The 19328-nt window shown below is 38.0% G+C and overlaps 1 protein-coding gene across 3 annotated transcripts in view; it reads right to left on the bottom strand.

Moving 5' to 3' along the window:
* Positions 1–8555: 8555 nt before the first annotated feature.
* The window catches only part of Lin7a (lin-7 cell polarity scaffold A), a 145506-nt gene continuing 134733 nt past the window's right edge, over positions 8556–19328 (bottom strand). For all 3 annotated transcript variants that reach the window (XM_005337996.4, XM_040280272.2, XM_040280273.2), the window contains one exon: positions 8556–13895. The gene's annotated coding sequence lies outside the window, so the exon portion shown is untranslated. The remainder of the gene's footprint in view (positions 13896–19328) is intronic.

Here is a 19328-nt window from a genome sequence, read left to right as displayed (position 1 = left end):
AAGCCCACAGGAAGCAAAAATGTATTGGGCAGGTCGCAATTAAATTTTTAAAATTATTTCTGTTTTGTAAAGTTCTATTTGTAATCATTCTAAATTAATGAAAAAAAAATGTAGGTGGTAGTCTATGTAAGGAAATTTTCCTTCTGAATGTATATGTATCTTTTTTTATCCTTGGAGGAGACGAAACAAACCAAATTAATACCTTGAAATCTAGATATTGAATGTTTGGTTTATGAATTAGTCACCTTTCCACCACTATAAAAAATTCTTGAGATAAATAAACTGATAAAAGGAAAAAATTCATTTTGCCTCATATATTTGGAAGGTGTCAGTCCATGATTTGTTGGCTGTGGCTTTGGAGAGTGGTGAATCAGCACACATGGCAAGGGTGCATGGTGGAGCAAAATCATTCACCTCATGGCCAGGGAGCAAAAAAGAAGAAGAAGAAGAAGAGGCCCAAATCTCCCTATGTCCTTTAAGGACATGCCACAATGAACTGATGAGCTCCCACTACAATCCACCACCTTCCAATAGCACCATGTTGGAGAACAAGCCTTTAGCAAATAGACTCTTGAAGGTCTATGATCCAAATTTTAGCAGTATGCAAATGTTAATTAAATATACATAAAACTTTTATTTGCAACTGCTGTGGTTTAGATATGAGGTATCCCCCAAAAGCTCATGAATGAGATAATCTGTTGAGAGCCACAGCCAAGTCGGGATGGCGCCTAGCATTTTGCCAGAAGGAGTGGTTGAGAGATGATGCCAACGAGCCATTAAGATGATGATAATTAAGTTAAGCTGTGTATAATTGCTGTGACTGGATGGTGCTGGATTGAAACAGGCTGTGTATTCAGTTGTATATAGACTCCTGCTGACCGCAATAGGGCAGCTCCAGAATAGGGCAGCTTCTGCGCCCACTACTTTGAGTTCTTGCGGAGTTCCCCTTGAGTTCTGGTTGAGCTCACAGGGATTCCTGGAGAGTTCACTTTGATTGGTGAAGTTCCGGTAGAGGGAGTTCGGGTTGGGGTGTGGTGTTCCTGGAGGGACCGCCTGGGTGGCTTTCGTGGGAGTTCAGGCAATAAAGGAGTTCCTTTATTGCCTCCTGGCGTGCCTCACAAGTGCCTCATTGCAGCTCGGTTATTTTGTGCCCAGCCAGACTGTGGCAATAATTCAAGAATGTGAGAGGAAAAATGATTAATTCATGAGAATGAGAGAGGTAATCTAATTAGTGATTTAATCCACTGATGGTTTAGCTGAGTAATAACTCTAGGCAGGTAGGCTGTGAATGAAAGAAGTAGGTTACTGGTGGTTTGCCCTGGGATGTATATTTCTGTGAGCCCAAATAAATTTTTCCTCCTCCATATTGTTCTTGTCAGGTGTTTTGGTCACAGCCATGCAAAAGGTGACTAAAACAGAAATTGGTACCCATAAGTGGGGTTGTTGCTATGACTAACCTGACCATGTAATTCAGGAGCTTGTGGAGTGTTTTTGGAGTTTGTGGGGAAAATTTTGAGATTTTTAAAAATGCAAACTGAAAAAGCTTTAGAGTGCTGTAAGTGGACCTTAATTCGTGATTCTGTGGGAGCTCAGAAGACCAGAATGATTATAGGACTGTGGACATTAAAAACTGTGCTCATGGGTTTCAGAGAAGGAGAACTCTACTGGAAATTGGAATAGAAGCCATTCATGTTATGTTCTGGCTAGAATGTTGCCTACATTTTGCCCATGACCAGAAAATTTTCATGAGCCTAAATTTAAAGGAGATAGACTAATGAATCTGTCAGAGGAAATTTCAAGGCAACACAACATTCAGGCAGTGGCATAGATATTGCTAGTGGATGTTAGCCAAGTTTACTATGATAATCAGGAGTAGAAAGGAGAACATAAATATCTGAACAACTTACAATTTGGCCAGAAAAATGCAAGTAAAACTGAGGCCAAGAAAGGCGTGGAGGTTACAGAGATTATAGCCATTAGAGAAATGCTAAATACTTTACTCATAAACACTAGGAAAGATGGCTAGAGGGTATCTTGTGAATTGGCAAGACCACAACCATCTCAGGTTGAAGGTTGGGAAAGTAAGCATTCCTTTGAGAAGAAATCATGGGATCACCTTGCTTGCATAAAGGGGCCTAAGAAGTTGTTTTCCTCTGCTCAGTCATCCAGATACTCAGGCTGCAGCAGCCATGGTCCTGAAAGGCTTGGCTACTGCTCAGGATGGTGGCAGACCTTGGCATCAACCACATGGTGCTGGTTCTTTAGGAATACAGTGTGCTGGAGTTAGAGGGTCATGGAGGTTTCCACCAATATTTCAAAGGAAAGCCTGGCAGACCAGGCAAAGTGCAGCAGAGTCAGAGCCCATGCAAGCTGCCACTGAATGGTTGATGTATGAAGGTATGAGAAGAAAGACAAAGCTATAAGGAGACCTCAAAATTAGGAGATGCTAGTAGTATGGAATATCTGCCAAAGAAAGCTGCAGGAATTGAACAGAGATGAGTAAGAGATGGGGGTGGTCATGTGGGATGCAACCAGCAAGGCCATAGGGGCAGATCTGCACAAGCCCTTTGGAGAGAACATCATTATACCATATTCCCTGGATGCTGAATGTGGAGCTACAGAAATTTCCCAGCTGGATTTCAGTCTTGCTTTGATCCCATCCATTCTTTCTATATCCCTATTTCTCCCTTGTGAAATGAAAATGCTTGCTCTGTACCTTTATATATTGAATATATGTAACCTGTTTTTCACCAATATAGGGACAAAACATCCAAGAGTTTATTTATTTAGATTTTTTTTTTAATGTGGTCCTGGAAATTGAACCCAGTGCCTCACTGTGCTAGGCAAGTGCTCTACCACTGAGCTGCAACCTGAGCCCCCAAGAGTTTGTTTTGAGTCTCAGAGGAGATTTTTGATTTGGAATAGGGTTTTTTTGTTTGTTTTTTTGTTTGTTTGTTTGTTTGTTTGTTTGTTTGGTTGGTTGGTTTTGTTTTGTTTTGTTTTGTTTTTTGTTTTTTGGCAATGATAGAACAGTTAAGTTTATTGGGACTCTTGGAAATGGACTGAATGTATTTTGCATTATGAGATGGGTATAAGCTTTTGGGTGTCAGAGGTACAATGTTATGGTTTAGATATGAGGTTTCCCCCAAAACCTCATGTGTGGGACATGGCAAGAATGCTCAGAGGAGAAATTATTAAATTGTGAGAGATGTAGGCTAATCGGTGGTTTAATCCATTGGTGGATTAACTGGTGTGGGGAGGTAATAATGGGCATGTAGACTATAGTTAGAGGAAGTAGGTCACTGGGAGTTTACATTTGGGGTGTATATTTTGTCCCTGGCGAGTAGAGCTTTGCTTCCTTGTGCTATAACCTGAGCTACTTTCCTTCTCCATTCCCTTCCACCATTATGGTCTACCTCACCTTGGGTTCAGAACTATGGAGTAGGCTTACCACGGATTGGACCTCTGAAACTGTGAGCCAAGATAAAGTTTTCCTCATCTACATTGTGCTTGTCAGATCTTTTGGTCACAGCAATGAAAAAGCTGATCAAAACAGCAACACAATAGAGAACAAAGTGGGCAAAGGCTGAATCCTTTGATTTCTATTATTACCTTTTATCTTATCTTCCTATGTAATCTATAGCAGTTATGACAATAGCAATTAGTCTCACAATCCCCAGTTCCTGATGTAATAATTTGGGAGCAGGGGGGACTAATGAAAAGTAAATTGATCTGCTTGCTGATGGACAGCAGCAATAGTGAAGACCATCAATACGGAACTCAAATTTAATTGTAAGTATTATTATGAGCCCCATTATGCTTGTTCAGTTGCTTATTTAAGAATAAATTCTGCTCTTTAGGATTTCTTATGTAATAAGAAACCAAATTTGTATCTGAAGTAAAGTCATTTTGTGTGTGTGGGGGAGGAGGGGTCATAGTCATCTAAAATATTTACGTCAACCTCTACATTCAATCCAAGGATAAAAATCAGGTAAGAAAAACCTGATATTGAATAAGAGGGAAGAATAACTGTTTTTATATTTATGCTTTTCTTTTTTCATTAATATGCTCAATAATTGAGGGTACTTTCTCTCTTAATACCTCAGTCTGGAGATGAGCTCTCAATTCACATGAAGTTTGTGAGGGAGATGCAGAGAAGTGAGACGGATCTAGAATCACCCAGAGGCCATTCTGTAAAGTTGACAAGTGAAAGGTAATTTCTTTAAAGAAATTTTAACCAACTACTCCATAGGAAATTACTCACTGCAGAGGAAATAAAGACAATAAAGACACAAATGTATTTCATATAAGGCAAGCTCAGAAAAGAGCTACAGTGGGCTGCACATGTCACAAGGGGTTTTGATTACATAGATAACATCAGGCCTGGTCAAATAAGAAAAAGCTTTTTGGAAGAAGGGCCGTTTGAAATGGACCTTAAAAGTTGAGAATTGTCTTCAGGGAAAGGAAAGAAGCAGTTTAGGAATTAAAAACAACTCAGGAAGGTAAATTCGGGACAGTTTTTGGGAACAGGTAGTGGTCAACTTGGATTGTAAGGTAAAACAAGAGGGCAAGAAAAGTAGTGTTATATATAGTAAGAGAAAACATGTTTCAAACTATAACTCTCCTTAACCTTAGTATGTGAGCCTATTGGAATACTGTCACACACATGTACACAGAAACCATCAAATATACACATGTCCGCACCATCACACACACCATCAAAGACACACACAAGCACGCATCACACATCATCAAACACACACCCCATCAAATCCTATACACTTTCAAATATACACACACATATCATCATACACACCCCATCAAACACATACTCCATCAAACACACATACACATATGATCATCACTCACAGCCTCACATACTTCATCAAACACACACACTATCAAACACACAAACATACACACATCATCACATTCATATACACACACACATGCACACAAACATTGCATTGTAAGCAAATACTTGGGCATTGGTGGGTGATAATCTGAGGTAGTTGTGGTAAATATCTTCATCATAGAACACCACTAAGTTTATATTTATGTTAAATAAAAATGTGTGATTTCTGCAGAGCCATGGTTCTCTTAATATCTATTTAACAGTCTGAATGTTTGAATCTGAGGTGTCTCTCAAAAGCTCATGTGTGAGACGATGCAAGAAGGTTTAGAGAATAAATGATTGGGTTATGAGAGTCCTAACAATCAGAGAATTAATCCCCTGGTGGGGTTAACTGAGTGGAAACTGAAGGGAGGTAGAGTATAGCCGGAGGAGGTAGGTAATTGGGGGTGTGATTTCGGGGTATGTATTTTGTATCTGGGCTCTCTCTTCGGTCTGATCATCATGGGAGCCACTTCCTTCCACCCACACTCTTCTGCCATGATGTTCAGCCTCACCCTCTAGCCTTGAGGAGTGGAGCTTGCTGTCTATGGATTGAGACTTCTGAAACCATGAGCCCTTTTCCTCCCTTATGATTATTCTTGTCAGGTCTTTTAATCCCAGCAATGAAAAAGCTGTCTTAAATAGAAATTGGTACCAAGATGTGAAGTAGTCACTGTGATTAACCTGGCATGTGGTTCACTAGCTTTTGGAGCTTTCTGGACTTGGTTGAAGAAATTTTGAGATGTAGAGCAGTGTAAGTTGGAAATACTTTAGACTGTTGCAAACAGACCTTAATGGTTGATTCTGATGGGAGCTCAGAGGACTGGGATGCCAGTAGAATCGTGGAAGTGAAGACAGGTCTCAAGAGGGTTTAGAGGAAAAGGAGGAGACTATTGGTGGTTTGACTACAGGCCATTTGTGTTGTGTTCTGGCTGAGAAATTGTCTGCATTTTGCCAGTGTCCTGGCGCTTTCTATGAGGTTGATTTTAAAAGTGATGGACTTCTTAATTTGGTGGGAGAAATTTCTAGGCAGCATAGCATTCAGGCTGTGGCATGCACATTGCAGATTTTAGCCAAATTCATTGTGATGATCAGGTTCAGAAAACAGAGCAGGAAGATTTGAAAAACTTGGACTTGAAGAGTGGGAGTAAAACTGGGGCTAAGGAAGTTGCAGTCATAAAAGACCTTACTGCCACTAAAGAAATGCTAAAGACTTTGTGCAGAGAAAATAAGCAAGATGGCCTAAAGGCATCTCAGGAATTGGCAAGATCATATGCATCTCAGATTCAAGGAAGTAAAAGTAAAAATTCTCTTGAGACCAGTGGGGTACCTTTCTTGTATAAGGGACTTTAGGAAATATTTTACTATGTTTAGCTACATAGACACTTAGAGGCTGCTGCAGCCAGGGTCTTTGGAGGCTTGGACAGTGCTTGAGATGGCTGCAGATCTTGGTGTTAACCACATGGTGCTGTTTCATGCAGAAATGCAGATGCTGGAGTTAGGGGATTGTGGAGGCTTCCACCAAGATTTCAAAGGAAAGCCAGGGAGGCCAGGCAAAGTGCAGCAGGATCAGAGTCCCTGTGGGTACTCCCTGAGAGGAAAAAGTGTGGAAATATGAGGAGGAAGCTGAAGATGCACTGGAGACCCCTGAGATTAAGAAATGCCAGTCCTGTGGAATGTCTTCTGAGGAAAGCTGCAGGAATTGAGCTGAGACAAGCCAACAGAAAGGCCACTTGGGTTGCAATCAACAAGGTCAGAGAGGTGGAGCTACACAAGTCCTTTGGACAGAACATCACCATGCCATGTTCCCCAGATGCCAGATATGGAGCTATAGGAATTGTTTACCTAGCTGGATTTTGGTCTTGCGTTGGTCCTCTCCCTTCTTTCTATGCCCCTGTTTTTGTGAATGTAAGTGTTTACTTTGTACCTTTACATATTGGATACTTGTGAATCTCTTTTGATTTTTACAGGAGCTGACACTGTGAGCTTGCCCTGAGGCTCAGAGATGACATTGGACTTGAACTTGTGGGTAATCTTGATACTGTTGACACTGTGGGGACTCTGAGAAATGGACAAAATGCATTTTGCATTGTGAGATGAGCATAATATTTTGGGGGCTCAGGGTGGAATGTTATGATTTGGATGTGAGGTATCCCCCAAAGCTTACTTATGAGACAATGCAAGAAAGTTCAGAGGAGAAATGATCAAGTTATAAAAGCCTTACCCCAATCAGTGAATTAATCCTCTGGTGGTGTTTACTGAGTGTTATGGTTTAGATGTGGTGGCCTCTGAAAGCTCACATGTAAGAAGGTTTAGAGGAGACATGATTGGGTTATGGCCTTAGCCCAATCAGTGAGTTAATCCCTGATGGGATTAATTGAAGTGGTAGGGTGAAGCTGGAGGAGATGGGAATTGGGGTGTGGCATTCATGTATATATTTTTTATCTTGCAAGCTTCTTTATTAAAAATTTTTTTTAGTTGTAGATGAACACAATATCTTTATTTTTATTTATTTATTATTTTGTATGTGGTCCTGAGGATTGAACCCAGGGCCTCATGCATGGGAGGCAAGCACTCTACCACTGAGTTACAACCCCAGCCCTCGCTCTGCTTCTTGATCACCATGATGTGAGCTGCTTCCCTCTGCCATGCTCTCCTGCCATGATGCTCTGCATCACCTTGAGCCCTGAGGAATGGAGCCAGCCTTCTGTGGACTAAGACTTCTGAAACCATGAGCCCTTAAATAAACTTTTCCTCCTCTATAGTTAATCTGGTATATCCTTTAGTCATAGCAGCAAAAAAGCTAAAACACTGAGTGTTACCTGAAGGCAGGTAGAGTGTGGCTGGAGGAGGTAGGTTCCTAGGAAATGACTTTGGATATACATTTTGTATCTGACTATTGGAGTCTGTCTCCCTGCTGCCTGATCATCATGTGAGCCACTTCCCTCTACCACACTCTTCTGCTCACCTCAAGCCCTGAGGAGTGGAGCCAGCTGACTGTGAGACCTCTGAAACCATGAACCCCCAAAGAAAATTGTTCTCCTCTGCACTTGTTCTCGTTGGAACTTTTAGTCAAAGCGGTGGAAAAACAGATTAAAACATAGTGTATGTATGTACCAAATTTCAATATCATTGCATTTCATATTCTATAATCTTTCACACTTGAGAACGGGAAGGCAGTATAATATTCTCTCTCTCTTGACAACATAATGATGTTTTGTTTTAGAGAGTCTTTATCAAGAATCTGATTTTTTCTTTTTGCTCTTCTTGTTCTTTGTCAAGGGGACAGATTCTCAATTTGGAGGATGCTGGGCAAAGGGATAACTTCAGGAGGAATTATCTAGCAGGGAAAATTGGAGAGATGTGGTAGATAGCGTTAGAATTGAATTGATTTATAAGATTTATAAGATACTCAGCTGGTATTCCCTGGAGAATTGCTTCAAACTCACCCCCTATCCCCCACAATCACCTGATCACGTAAGTGTTATGTGTTGAGTATGAGAAAAACCGTTTCCCAATTTTTCCTTTACAGAATCCAAGCCTCAATAAAGAACCACACTGTGTGGTCAGAAATGGAGAAACACAAGAAATTTAGCATTCAAATATCTTCAACATCTAAATAGTCCTCTTCATAATCATAATAAAAACAATACTTCCAGTCTGGTATCTAAGACTTTTACTTCCCAGCAGCATAATACCACTTTGGTCAGGTTAAACCACTGCACAATTTTGCAGCTCTTTCAAAACAAAAACAAAAACAATTAGAAAGACATGATACACATGCAATTGTGAAAAAAAATGGTACAGTTGCCCAATCCTTCCCCACAAATGTGAAATATCCTTGGTTCATCTCCACACTGTGTATTTAATATAAGCCCTTAGAGCAGGGATTTTGTTTCGTTCAGTTTTTGTAGCACCAAATAGACACAGTGGCTAATGACAAATAATTCTGAAAAGTCATTGAAATACTTATCGCATGTCTGAAATTTTCTGGATCTGTACTTTTACCCATGTCCCTGGCTTGAAATAGTCTTCATGTGAGTGAGCTATAACATAAGATTGAATTCTAACTCTGCTTTTGTTACTGATATGGTTTGTTGACCAACAGTAATAATTTACTAGTATCTTTTGTATACTACTTTACAGTTTCAAAGTACTATTTATATACAATGACTCATTGATTTTAATGACTCTTTTTAATGTAATGGTATCCCCCAAAACCACAGACAATGATTAGGTGTGAGCTCTTGTGTCAGACTGCATGGGTTCCATTCCCAATTCCACTTGCTAGCTGTGTGACCTTGGACACGTTACCTATCTGTGCTTCAGTTTTCTTCAATATAAAATGGAATCCAATGAATAGGATTGTTGAAAGGATTCAATGAGATGGTTCATGAACACAGTAGCTAAAAATATGGAGAGCTGAATAAATGTTATAAGTTATTTCCTACCTGTCTGGGTTTTAACTGTGGTTTATATGTGACACTAATAAGCATTTTTGAGAGGTGTGTTTAGAAAAGCAAGCTCACATAAATCTGAGTAGAGAGTATTTCTTGATGCCCCTGGGGTGGGATTTTACTCATTCTAACAGGTATGAAGGTGACCCACTGGACAATGAACTCTAGTTATGACTAGAGCAAAGGTTGAGGAGACTATATCTGTCTTATGTCTCAAGATTTCCGGAACTTAGCATGTATTAGATACAGTAAATATTTGTTAAATGAATAAACATGTGGAAGAATTTGAGTAGGTGTATGATTAGCTTTTAGCTCAGGTACATTTCTAGGAATAAGAAGGAAGTGACCTTTTGAAATCTGGAGAAAATTCAGAAATGGTGTTTCTGTTGACTACGAATTCCTTAGAGAAATATTCTTAGTAAATATTTAAAGGGATATTAATAATTATGCTCAATTATGTGAGTTTTCTTTTTTTTTAGAAACTAAAACAATTTTTTTTAAAAAAATGGGTACTAGGGATTTAATACAGGGTGCTTTTTACTTTTTGAGACAAATTTTCACCAAGGTACTGAGGGCCTCACTAAATTGCTCAGAAGGCTGGCCTTGAACTTGTAATCCTCCTACCTCAGCCTCCAGAGTCTCAGGGGTACACTACACAACACCCAGCTAAAACATGCCTTTTTATAAAATTTAGAAATAGGGATCCACCTTTGGATCACCCCTGCCAAATAATTCCAAGTACTTTCATAAAGAACTAGAAAGCTTTGATTTTATTCATTGAAAAACAAAACAAAACAAAAACAGAATAGAATTCCCAAACATCGATCTAAAGGTTTTGAACCCCTGAAACCTCTGAAGTAATTTGATTCCAAATTCATATAGCTAAAAAAAACCCTGAAGAATCAATTCTGGTCCTAACTCTGACATTTAGAAATTAGAGTGCCCATCAGTATACTGTATGTTGGTGAAATGTGCAAAATTATCAGAATGCAAAATGTAGTTATTTGTCTTTCCACTTCCTTAATTATTCATTCATTCAACAAATATTTACCAAGTGTCTACACTGGGCCCAGCTATGGACAAGGAATTTACAGTTTCTTATCTCCTGGGAGTTTGAGACCCAGAGAAGAACGAGTGAGTGGGACCATCTTGCTGTATATTGGCCTCTGAATATTCAGAGAATTGATATGTACTTCATGATGTTATCTGAAAGTGGTCTTACTTACAGGTGGGGTGTGTGTGTGTGTAATAAGCACAAACTTGACAAAAAAAAAAAGATAAATTCAGGCATTATTCATGCATCCACAAATATCTATAGATGTTTAAAGTAATGTAGACAAAATATTACATGTCTTGGTGTCCTATATTTTCAGCTGAGTAAAATGCATTGAGATAAGATCAGTTTGCTGTCACTTTTGGAAACTGCATTTGTAAATTGGTGTAATGCATCTCCAGCCAAGTTCTCCAGAGACAGCCTCAAATCCTTAAAAAGCCCCTGAATGCTAGATTTTTGCATTGAGATCTTAGCATTGTCTTAAAAGATAATGGTAGTTCACATAACTAGAGAATTCCCTATTGATTACATGATTGAGGAAGCACAAAAGTCTGTTATTCTTTCCAAAGTCAATTGTAATTTAAGCTCATTATCTCCCTGCAGATGTTCTGTTTCAAATGGCAACAGAATCAAAATGTAAATGCTCCAGTGAAAAGGTTCTGGAATTCTTTTATGGTGTGTTTACTGTGTGTTTGCAGTTCAAAATCATAGCAGGAAAGAGTTTAGAAAAATCGGGCCCACTGGCCACCAACTTGAATAAGGGAAAGAACTGAAATTCACCAGGGTCCCTGATGAGTCAGAATCAATTTTCATGTAACTTTTAATACCTAATTTATTTTATTGAAGATTGAGCTTCATTTAAAAGAAATCTGCTTGTCTTTACTGTTTTTAAATATGACTTGGGATATCAGGGACTCGAGTATAATTAATAATAATGAGCATTAGTACAAATTATGGTAATTTTTCTCCCTTTCCCTCTGGCTCCATTGACACTTAAGGAGCCACAAGTGTTCAAACTCTTTTAAGTCTTAGGGATGGATCCTTTTGATTAAAATTTTAGGGGTTGGCTTAGATTTCAACAAACTAAATTTTACTGAAGAGAATTGTCCATTTGTATGTAGGACCACTGCGACATGTAATCTGTCCTCAGATTCCACGGGTATGATGTATTGGCCCTTCACTTTGACAAACAACCTGAAATACTTTGATCAGCACTTAAAATTATACAAATGAAGCATAAAATACAGACTTGTAGAAAACACAAACTTAAAGTATCTGTTCACTTCACAGTTGCTTCTGTGGTGCCTTGAGGAGAGGTGTGTTGGTGTGAAGCCATATAGCATCAGTATCACCGAACTGAACACTTAACCACTAAATGAAAGCATACGGACCTTAAGCTCCAAATTTATACAATGTATTGAAATATGTAGAAATGACCATTTTCTCATTACAAGGGTGCAATGATTTCCTCTTATGAGAATCTTGTGGCATTGTCTGAATAGCTTTAATATTTCTTTTTTTAAATGATAACTAAAATATATGTTTCATTAAATTTTTCTTATAAAAAATGAGAACTATATTTCAAACTGAATAATGCTCATATAGTTTCCATTTATTTCCTCTTGCCATGCTTGTCTTGTTTATAAAACCTATTTTACATAACATTCAGGGTCCTTGTTGTCCCCACCCACGTCCCCACTTCTTTCTAGGAAAAAAATGATATGTTTTCAAGGATGGGAACCTGTTAACACAGCAAGATGATGTTGAAATGAATTGGTGAACTCCCAGTTTCCTTGCTGTTTGTCCCCTGTGGGAGATGCACTGTGACCATCAGTGAGGACTTGGTATTGACAGTGATGTCACCCAACGGAAAAATAAAATGGGCTGGGTCATTCTCATTGGATTTATTTGTAAGATGATCGTCTCTAAACTGAGCTTCATAAATTTTTATTTTGGGGGATTATCAGAAATGTCAAATTTATTATATCTTGGGAATTTCTGCATCTGAGGAAAGGGACTATTCAAATATTTGCCTCTGTTTTAATGATTTGTCTGGATTGTTTTAACTGGGCAATTATTATGTTTTCAGCTACAGCTTTGTGCTTAAGGCAGTAACTGCTGAAATAATGATTGCTTCCTATTCATTCCATGATGTAAAATCAGATTAGGTGCCTAGAGTTATCACGAGTCAAACATTGTGATCTCTGTAAGTGGCTCCATAAAAGAACTAAGTAATCTTTCCCTCTGGAAGAAGCAGCATGCACCATTCACAATATTGATAACACTGGTTTCTGGTTTCGATATGCTTCATTGAAAAAGAAATAATACTTTTGATTGATCTTAGACTGCCAAAAACATACATTTTATATTTGGGGAAACTGATCTAAACTTTATGTGATATATCTCCTAAGCTTCAAAGTATCAAATTTTAAAGACTTTCATGACAGTACATCTGTGTATGCAGCCTTTGGATTTCTCCAGAGCTTAACAATCAAAAATATAAAGCTTAACAAAAATTAAAATTGAGAGCAGGGTTGTATTTGTGATATGAGGATCCTTTCACAAAGCTAGTTCTTTTCCTAGTATTCTTTCACCAGAGTCACAATGCTTGGTAAGAAAAGAATCTAAGTTGTAACAAATGTATTCTGATAATATATATATGTATATATATATGTATATATATATAGTGGAATAAATATACATTATATTCTGTTAGAATTAATAATAGATACAAACCATACTTAAATTAAAATAAGTATAGTACTAGAGTTCCTACCTTTGTTTTTAGCAAACTAAAAGTTGAGCTAAAAAAGTGTCCCACTCTGTTAATGCATAATAAAATTCATGGAAACAGAAAATAAAAAGCCAGGTGCTTCTAGAGCATGAAGAGACTATAAATACAGTGTAATAACTTGCCATTTTCCAAAGGAGGGTAGAAGTTGAGTGCGCAATGAACTGGAATTCCAACTCGGACAACTCAGCAATGTGGACTGTGGAGGGGCCAGGGCCAAGGGCAGAGTGTAGGATTCTTTCAAGTGACCACCACCTTGAACTGATACAGTTTGAACTAGGGCCTGAGGAGCGGCTTGCTAATCTCTGGAAAAGCTATAGACCAAAGACTCACTTAATCCTGGCCCTGGTGATTTATTCCAAAGTCACAGACTTTACTCTTCTCACACTGTTTCGGTCTGCAGACTGGAGAGCATCTCTCCCTCTACACACTGAGGATTCCCACTGCAGTGAATGGAAGGTCTGTGTGTGTAAAGAGCCAGTGAACAGGGAGGGGTGGGGGGCGACAGGGCCACTCAAGCCCAGAGAAAGAAGGTGTCGAGTTGCCGTGGTAAAGAATTTATACACCATGTGTTCACAGCTTCTTGACAGGTATAATTATCAGTGTTGTCTTTTCCTTTACTATGTGCTGGGATTCTGAAGCACGTTTTTCAGACTTGTGACTATTAGATGTTGGATCAAGTAGCTTTCCTTCAAGGGCCTGAAAGGGGAAAAGAGTGAAATCAGTGATTAGTATTCATTTATCAACTACTGATATGCTAAAAATATCAAAGGAGCATGTGCTGTGTGAGAACGGCAAGAATTATTTTGGGTGCTGTCATTCATGCACAATCTTACACACATGAAAAAAGATCATTTGATGTTTGTAAAGGAAGTAATTATCGAATGAGGCTGGAAAAGCCACAGTCATTCCCCCAAACAAAATAAAAAAAGCACCATTTGGAAACATTTTAAATATAGAACATTTCTTCTCACCATGATGATTCTATTTCTCTTCATGCAGGCAAAATATAAATAACATTTATATTATAACTCTCCAGGCATTTAGTGTGGTTTTATTGAGAAACAAAACAGCAAAGCCTCTTGCTGACAAGCTAGAAGCACCAATGTCCCTTCTCTGAAGCACACGTTAAGCCTGTCTCTCCTCCTACAAGGTCAGCCCGACCCTGTTTAGAAGAGAAATCGAACTAGAATGTGTCCATGCCAGCAGATTTGGGGGAGCTGCTTCCTTAAACACTTCCCCTAAGCCTGTCACTTTTCCACCATGATGGAGTCATTTCTTTCAGAAGGAACTGTGGTTTCCAATCTTTGTGTTGAGAGCTGCTGCTATTTTTAATTCAATGGATACTGAAAATCATTTCCAAAACAGATATTTAACAAAATTGTTTAGCCTATTCTGTACTATCACTCTCCAGCTACCATGCCTTCTAGAGAGGTGATAATAGCCCACTGGGGCTTCCAGAGTGGACTGAAAACCACATGTGAGGCCACTGTGCTTCCTTAGGTGTTTCTTAACAGGAACACAATTAAAACAGCTGGCATGTCATTAACGCTTTTAACTCTTACAGCATTCTACTACTACTGTTGCTGTTACTGACCAAAACTTATCGAGATGACACTAATGGCCACATATTTTGCTAAGAACCTTACATATATATATATTTTTTTCTTATTTAATATCCACAACAGACTGCTTTACTGAGTTTCTGACTGAATAACTTCCTAAAGGTCACTCAGCTGCTAGAGATCTAGAGACTGAGTTTTTTATTAATTAAATTATAATGTGTCACATGTTTTGAGGGAATGAGACACAGAAAGGGTGACTCTTTCTAAGAGGCTTGGAGCTCTTCCTTCATCCATCCAGCAGAGCAGTAAGAGATACATTGACGATTGGGAGGGCACTGGTTTCCCCGTGTAGGTCTCCAAAATACCTCTGGGATGAACTGTCTGCAACAAATGTTCTTATTATTTCCCTCAGGCCTATCATTCATAATTCAACAGGTTAGCATTTCATTTTCTTAAGCAAAATCCTCTTTTCCATCTTAGTGTGGATTTTCTTAATCCAGTTGCTTTGCCAACACTAAGTGAGCCATTGTGATAGTGCCTCCCCAAGCCCTGAACAGTTCCATGTCCTCTTCTTCACAACCTGTGAATGTGTTGATTACATGTCATTGGGAAATTAAAGTTGTAGATGGAATTACCGTTGCGGATCAGTTGATGTTAAAGATGGAAGAGCAAACATCTAGGGCCACTGTGAAAGTGGAAGAGGGATAGGACAAAGAAGTACTCTGAAATTTAAACATGCTTGGAAAAAAAATGAAAAAGAAAACATAGCTTATCAAAATGCTGGGATGCAGTGAAATTGGTGTATAGAAGGAAGTTTATGGCATTGGATGAGGATGTTACAAAAGAAGAAAGATCTAATAGCGATCACCTAAGTATAACAGAACTCCTTTAAAATCAAAAGCTCCCAATTAATTGTTTCCCTTCCATTTCCTGGTAAAAGTTTGTTCAATATCAGTTTCCTCATACTGACAATGGGAACTGAGACATTGTCCCCAAAGCCTGTGCAGATGCCAGCCAAGGGTTGAAAAACCTAGATTTCTGACATACTCTGGCTAGCATGATCTAGCTAAATCTACATGTGTACATTCCCTGGCTTTTATTTCTGTAAATGGTAACCACTTTGTAGGGCCTATGAATTAGCTACCTTCCCAGTTTGGGGCAAGCTACAATTAAATTAAATTCATTTATTTTTTTATATTGTTTGCTCATTTCTTATGTAGGCAGGGGACCAAATACAGGATTCCTTGGTGTGGCTTCTAGTAACATAAGCTTCCACCTTAGGAAACTAGAAAAAAAAAGAACAAATTAAGTCCATAGTAAGCAGAAGAAAAGAAATAATAAGTGGAGCAGAAACTAATGAAATGAAAAATAGGAAAATCAATGAAACCCAAACCTGGTTTATTAAAAAAGAATCAGTGCAATTAATAAACTTCTTGCTAGGCTAACTAAGGAGAAAAAGAGGATATAAGTTACTACTATCAAGAATGAAAGAGGAGACATCACTCAAATCATTAAAAAGATAATAAAAGAATATTATAACTCTCTATTTAAGATCTTGGTAAACTAGTTGAAATGAACTGATTCTTTGAAAGACACAGACTTCCAAAACTGATACAAGAAAAGATAGATAATCTGACAACTAGTAACTCCCCAAACAGAAAGCACCAGGCCCAGACAGCTTTCTATGGTAATTCTACCAAAATAAAAATTCTAACAATTCTCTACAACTTTTTTCAGAAGATAAAAAGCAGAGGTAACACTTCCTGACTCATTTTATATGACCAGCTTTACCCTAATACCAAAACCAGACAAAGACATACAGGAAAAGAAAGCTGCAGACTGATACTTTTCATGAATGAAGATTCAACAAAAATATCAGCAAATCAAATCCAATAAGGTATAAAAAATTTAATAACTCCACATAGTTATTTAAAATGTGGACCTAAATTTACTAGTGTGCATCATAGTGTTCAGTTTTAAAAATCAGGTTAACATTAAGAACATGGGGTATGAGCCTATATGAAAATAAGCTCATATATACATAAGTACATGGAATCTTAAATATACAGAAATAAACAAAGATTGGACGCTAAAATGAAGGGAGATTTTCCTGAATGGTTGATTTTTTTTCTTTATACTTCTGAACTGTCTAAAACTTTTGCAGTGAACATGTTATTTTCATTTTCATAATTAGGATAAACATTACATGGAAACCAATATCAGTCAATTCAAATAGAATTTTCATAAACAACAACAACAAAAGTGGAAGATAGAAGAGAGTGAGAGGAAGAGACATGACGATAGAAGCAGAGGTAACAGCAAGGCTACAGGAAAGATCTGACCCCCAACCCCCAACCATTGCTGGTTTTTGAAGATGGAGGAAGAGGCAAGGAAATAAATTTGTTCATAGAGTTTCCCTAGTCCTCGTGAGACTGCTGGACTTCCATTCTACAGAATTACAAGAGTATTTTTTAAAATTTTATTTTTTTCATTGCAAATAATTATATATATATAATTAATCTCTATACTCTTTCAGCAATGTTGAACTATACAAGGCATTGTTGTTTATTATAGTCCACATCCTCTGTAATAGATCACTAAAGCGTATTCCCCCTGCCTTGCTGAAACTTGTATCTTTTGATTGGCTCCCTTTTCCCATTGGCCCCTTCCCCAGCCTCTAGTTGCCATCATTCTATTCTCTGCTTCGGTGAGTTCAATGTTTTAGATTCTACACCTAAGTGAGATTACATGGCATTCATCTTTCTGAGCCTGGCTTATTTTATTTTAGCATAATGTCTTCCATGTTCATCCATTTTGTTGGAAATTACACAATTTTTCTTCTTTAAAGCTTAATAATATTCCATTGTGTATATATACAAGATTTTGTTTATTCAGTCATCTGACAATGAACACTTAGGTTGCATACTTATCTTAGGTATTGTGAATAACACTGAAATGAATATATGAATATACAAGTACAACTATTTATTTGGCATAATTCATTCATTCATTCTTTCTTTTTTTTTTTTTTATGCTGGGGATTGAACCCAAGGGTGTTTAACCACTAAACGACTTCATCAGCCCTGTTTATGTTTGATTTTGAGACAGTGTCTTGCTAAGTTGCTTAGGGCCTTGTTAAGTTGCTTAGGGCCTTGCTAAGTTGCTGAAGCTGGCTTTGAACTTGCCATCCTCCTGCTTTAGCTTCCTAAGTCTGTGGGATTATAGGAGTGTGACACTGGGCCTGGCTTACCATGCTGTTTTTATTACTACAGTTTTGTAATAGATTTTTTTAATATTTATTTTTTAGTTTTAGGTGGACACAATATCTTTATTTTATTTGTTTTTTATGTAGTGCTGAGAATCGAACCCAGTGCCTCACACATGCTAAGCAAGTGCGCTACCAATTGAGCCACATAGATTTTGAAGTGTGATGCTTCTAGCTTTGTTCTTTTTGCTCAGGACTGCTTTAGCTATTCAAGGATTCATACAAATTTTGGAATATTTTTCTATTTAGGGGAAAAATGACACTGAAATTCTGAGATGGATTGTGCTGAATCCTATAGAATTAGAAGATAATACATCGTGTTGTTATTTTTTTCACCACTAAATTTGTGACGACTTCAAGATTTGAAATGATGAAGGTCTTTGAAGTATGGTGAGCTCTTTTGGAGGTCAGTGGTGAGGGAAATTTGGACACCTTTAATAAGCAGCATCAGACTGAATCCCTAGAAAGTTCATGAAGGACTCTGTGAGCTGAAATCAGAGAATCAAAGGTCAAGTTCCTTTAAACAGAGGGGTATAGTGAGTCAGAGTGGTTATGATCAAGATCCTGGGTTCAAATCCCACCCCTGGCATTTGCTCGCTGTGAAACATTTCATACACTTTAAGAACTCCTATATGCCTCCGTTCCCTACTCAAAAATGAGATTAAAAATAGTACCTAAACCTAATAAGGCTGCTGTGAAGATTAAGTGGTTTAATATATATGAAGCTCTTGGAGAAGTTCTTGGTATTCATTAATTCTGATTGGCATTTCTAAGTTCCTTAGATTTAATTTTATCAGGGTCTTTCTCTGGAACCTGTTTCTCCTAGTGACTGGGATGGTGATTTTGGTAATGAACCCCTGGATCAGATCATCAGGACCACAGCTCTGGTGATGGTAATAGATGGCATGATTTCAATAGTGAACAAAGCAAAGAAAATCGAGGTCTGAAGAGAGCCAGCGAGGCCACTGAAAAATTCAGCTACTTTAGAAATCTGAAAATACTTAGCATGGTTTTGAATGTAATGGATTCTCCACCCTGCATCCAGCAAAGACAACAGTTTATTCTTGATTTTGGGGGGAATGTTGATATCTCAAGAAGTATTCCTCTTCCTTCTTGCTTTTATTCTTTGGGAATATGAGTGAAATGTGAATGTATACCAAAAAAATCACATTTTAAAACTAAGATGCTAAAAGCTGCAGAAATGTAACACTTTCTCAAAGAAAATGGTATAGCAGGAAAAATTCCTACATTTACATTTTGTGTTTGGATTTCTGTCATGAAAATGTACAGTACTTTTTGTTT

Source organism: Ictidomys tridecemlineatus, chromosome 6 (assembly GCF_052094955.1).
Source record: "Ictidomys tridecemlineatus isolate mIctTri1 chromosome 6, mIctTri1.hap1, whole genome shotgun sequence".
NCBI lineage: Eukaryota > Metazoa > Chordata > Mammalia > Rodentia > Sciuridae > Ictidomys > Ictidomys tridecemlineatus.
Note: the sequence above shows the minus strand (reverse complement) of the source record. Positions and strands in the feature narration are given on the sequence as shown.